Source organism: Polypterus senegalus, chromosome 4 (assembly GCF_016835505.1).
Source record: "Polypterus senegalus isolate Bchr_013 chromosome 4, ASM1683550v1, whole genome shotgun sequence".
NCBI classification, from domain to species: domain Eukaryota; kingdom Metazoa; phylum Chordata; class Cladistia; order Polypteriformes; family Polypteridae; genus Polypterus; species Polypterus senegalus.
The window spans coordinates 232,951,334-232,956,378 of NC_053157.1; positions in this window are offsets into that span (position 1 = coordinate 232,951,334).

Consider the following 5,045-nt stretch of genomic DNA (forward strand, 5'->3'; position numbering starts at 1 on the left):
CAAGACAATGACCCAAAACACAGTTCGAAATCTACAAAGGCTTTCATGCAGAAGGAGAAGTACAATGTTCTGGAATGGCCGTCATAGTCACCTGACTTGAATATCAAACTTTGAAAATCTATGGGATGATTTGAAGCAGGCTGTCCATGCTGGGCAGCCATCACATTGAACTGAACTGGAGAGATTTTGTATGAAGAATGGTCAGAAATACCTCCATCCAGAATCCAGACACTCATCACAGGCTATAGGAGGACCGCGTCGAGAGGCAAAAGGAGGCTCCACTAAGTATTGATGCCATATCTCTGTTGGGGTGCCCACATTGTCTAATTTTGTTATGATGCATATTGCGTATTTTCTGTTAATCCAATAAACTTAATGTCACTGCTGAAATCCTACTGTGTCCATAAGGCATGTCAGATATTAAAAGGAAATTCAGCCAATGATAAACAAAAAACCAAAGCATAAAGAGGGGTTCTCAAACCTTTTTCATATGACTGGATCTCCTGTGGGGTTTGTGGAATTAGCTTCATTGAGTAACCTTTGGTATTAACGATTAGAATGTATCAGTACTGGACAAGTGGCTTGTATAGAGAAATTTAAACTTACGGATCAATGCTTTCTCACTCAGATTGAAGCAAAATGTGTTGTAGTAGCTGGCTTTAAGAGTTAATTATTAAAGGCTCGTTTGCCTGCTTGCTCAGACACTAGCATGGAGCGATAAGTCAAGGACAGTGTGTAATATAACAACACTTTAAGGAAACTTTATCTCATGTGTGGGTCCTCCTAGGCTCAACTCTAATAGTGGGAGTCGATCAATAAATACGTTTCGGACACCTGCACAGGGAATGAAGGTAGTAATGGTGGACATGGACATTAGGTAACAGTGGGAAGAGCTCGAAGGAGGAGAATATTTGGCATCGATGATAAGAATCATCTTTCTGGTTTAAGTGTATATGCACTTTGGTAAACTCTCTCTGTTACTTTGCCATGTAATAAAGATGGTGGTATACGATTTTAAACTTCCTCCTGTCTGTCTTTGCTTAGCGGCTATTTCTACCACAGGTTCCTCCAGGGGGTTCCATGTTTGGGCCTTGTCTTGTTCTCTTTGTATGTGCTTCCTGTAGGTTCAGTTTTCAGAAGTGTACCATTTCTAACCACCATCATGAAGGCGACACTCGGCTTTATCTGTCGCTAAAATCTGATGACTCGCTGAACATCATATTGACTTGGTTACAGGGTCACAAGCAGTGGCTGCCAATAAATTCACTTCAGCGAAATGAAGGCCGAAGGTATTATGGACCGCTGCCTCACACTTCATTTCTTCACTTCATTATGGAAAGGCACCAGCTGTTTGGACCGCGTCACTCTGGTTTCAGGGCTAAGCACAGGACTGAGTCCGCTTCAGTGGAGACAGCTTACACAGGGCTTTATCTCCCCCAGGATGCTAGATGGCAGCGAGCCCAGGCACAGATTCCCATGTGGGTAAGGGCATGCCAGGTATTGTAGTCCCAGGGAACAGCCCTGTTGGGTCGCGCCAGGAGGAGCTGCCTGATTGGGGAGTCCCTACATTGTGGGGTTTCTGCCTCACAGACAACGTGTTGCGGAAGATCGGGGGCACTTCTGGGGCAGCTGAAAGAATAGGGTCTGCCCACCTCGCATCAGAGAGCCAGAGTCCAGGAGGAAGGAAGGATGGAAGGAGGATAGACCTTGTGAGAGGTGCAGTCGAGAGACAGAGAGTGAGAAAAGACCAAGTGTGTACTTGTGGCTGGGGTGGTGGGAAACACTTACAAAAGAAAAGTTTTCCCACAACAAAAGACTGTTTGGTTTTTAACCTGTGTTTGTGTTGGGTTTTTGGGGAGCTGGAGCGCCCCGTACCCTCCACAATCTACAGTCTTATTTAGGTCTCCTGGATGTAGCGCTGGACTGATTTCAAACTTGTCTAACTGACAGGCTGTAGTTTGTCTCTACTGGTAGGCCCACATTCCCCCACCTGTCGCACTTACACAAGATATTCCTCAGGGCTCAATTGGGGTCACGTTTGTCTTCTCCAATTGGGTAAGATTCCTAATTAATATGGGCTGGGATTTCATTCTTATGCAGGTGTCTCTCAGATTTCTGTGCCCACTATGCCAACCATCGATTTCCTACCAACCTTGCTGGTAGATCAGTCACAAGAGCTGACATTTTGGGACTAACATGGTCTTCAAGGTCCTAAAATATAATGGTACCACCTTTTTTTTTTTTTTTAATATATATATATATATATATATATATATATATATATATATATATATATATATATATATATATATACTGCTCAAAAGAATTAAAGGAACACTTTTTAATCAGAGTATATCATAAAATCAATGAAACTTATGGGATATTAATCTGGTCAGTTAAGTAGCAGAGGGGGTTGTTAATCAGTTTCAGCTGCTGTGGTGTTAATGAAATTAACAACAGATGCACTAGAGGGGCAACAATGAGATGACCCCCAAAACAGGAATGGTTTAACAGGTGGAGGCCACTGACATTTTTCCCTCCTCATCTTTTCTGACTGTTTCTTCACTAGTTTTGCATTTGGCTACAGTCAGTGTCACTACTGGTAGCATGAGGCGATACCTGGACCCTACAGAGGTTGCACAGGTAGTCCAACTTCTCCAGGATGGCACATCAATACGTGTCATTGCCAGAAGGTTTGCTGTGTCTCCCTGCACAGTCTCAAGGGCATGGAGGAGATTCTAGGAGACAAGCAGTTACTCTAGGAGAGCTGGAGAGGGCCATAGAAGGTCCATAACCCATCAGCAGGACCAGTATCTGCTCCTTTGGGCAAGGAGGAACAGGATGAGCACTGCCAGAGCCCTACAAAATGACCTCCAGCAGGCCACTGGTGTGAATGTCTCTGACCAAACAACCAGAAAGACTTCATGAGGGTGACCCAAGGGCCCCATGTCCTCTAATGGGCCCTGAGCTCACTGCCCAGCAGCATGCAGCTCGATTGGCATTTGCCACAGAATACCAGAATTGGCAGATGCACCACTGGTGCCCTGTGCTTTTTACAGATGAGAGCAGGTTCACCCTGAGCACATGACAGAAGTGAAAGGGTCTGGAGAAGCCATGGAGAACATTATGCTGCCTGTAACATCATTCAGCATGAGCAGTTTGGTGGTGGGTTAATGATTGTCTGGGGAGGCATATCCATGGAGGGTCACACAGACCGCTACAGGCTTGACAAAGGCACCTTGGCTGCCATTAGGTATCAGGATGAAATCCTTGGACCCATTGTCAGACCCTATGCTGGTACAGTGGCTCCTGGTGCACGACAATTCCTGGCCTCATGTGGTGAGAGTATGCAGGCAGTTCCTGGAGGATGAAGGAATTGATACCATTGACTGGCCACCACACTTTCCTGACCTAAATCCAATAGAACACCTCTGGGACATTATGTTTTGGTCCATCCAATGCCACCAGGTTGCACCTCAGACTGTCCAGGAGCTCAGTGATGCCCTGGTCCAGATCTGGGAGGAGATCCCCACAACACCATCTGTCATCTCATTAGAAGCATGCAGCGATGTTGTCAGGCATGTATACAAGAACACAGGGGCCATACAAAGTGCTGCGTACAATTTGGAGTTGCTGCAATTACATTTTGGCAAAATGGACTAGCCTGCCACATCATTTTTTCACTCTGATTTTTGGGGCGTCTTTGAATTCAGGGCTCTGTAGGTTGATCATTTTCATTTCCATCAAACGATGTGGCATCCTTTCGTTCCTAACACATTACCCAGTCTATATCAGTAGAGATATCCAGGAGGATTTCTTTTTCCCATTGAGATCTGATGTGTTTTCAAAGTGTTCCTTTAATTTTTTGAGCAGTTTATATATATATATATCACAGTGGATCATCATCTTCCATATCTCCCTGTCCTCGTCATCTTGTTCTGTCACTCCCATCACCTTCATGTCCTCTCTCACCACATCCATAAACCGCCATCTTAGGCCTCTATCCTTAACTTCCTTCTCCCAGTATTCCCAGCATCTCTCCTCTGCACATATCCAAACCAATACAATCTTGCCTCTCTGACTTTGTCACCCCACTTGAGCTGACCCTCTACTGTCCTCACTTCTAATCCTGTCCATCCTCGTCACATCCAATGCAAATCTTCACATCTTTAACTCTGCCACCTCCAGCTCTGTCTCCTGCTTTCTGGTCAGTGCCACCATCTCCAGCCCATATAACACTGCTGGTCTCACTACCGTCCTGTAGACCTTCACATTCACTCTTGCCGATATCCGTCTGTCACAGATCACTCCTGACACTCTTCTTCACCTCTCTTCCACAATCCCCATTACTCTGTAATGTTGAGTATTTAAACTCATCCACCTTTTCCAACTCTACTCCCTTCATCCTCACCATTCCACTGACCTTCCTCTCATTCACACACATGTATTCTGTCTTGTTCCTACTGACCTTCATTCCTTTCCTCTCTAGAGCATATCTCCACTTCTCTAGGGTCTCCTCAACCTTCTCCATACTCTCACTACAGATCACAATGTCATCAGAAAACATCACAGTCCACGGGGACTTATGTCTAATCTCGTCTGTCAACCTGTCCATCAACACTGCAAATAAGAAATGGCTTAGAGCCGATCCCTCATGTAATCCCACCTCCATCACTCCTACCACAGACCGCACCACGGTCACACTTCTCTCATTCATACTTTTACGTACTTCTCTGCCACTCCCGACTTCCTCATACAATTTATGCACATTATTTTGGTTAATATTTCTTCTGTTAAAATGTGATTTGATTTAATACTGTTACAATTGGGGGTTTCTTCTGAAGCAAAATAAGGTGAGGCCTTGAAATGAGGCCAGAATCCTACCTGGATTGCCCAGCAGAGGCTCACCTCAATTCTATCTGCAGGCTTCAGCCCAACAGGTCCTAAAAAAGGGAGAGCTGGAAAAATAAAAGAACTATTTCAAAAAACCTTCAAAACAGCCCCACAAGGGAAATGTGTGATCGTAAACCTGTAGCTTGTATAGG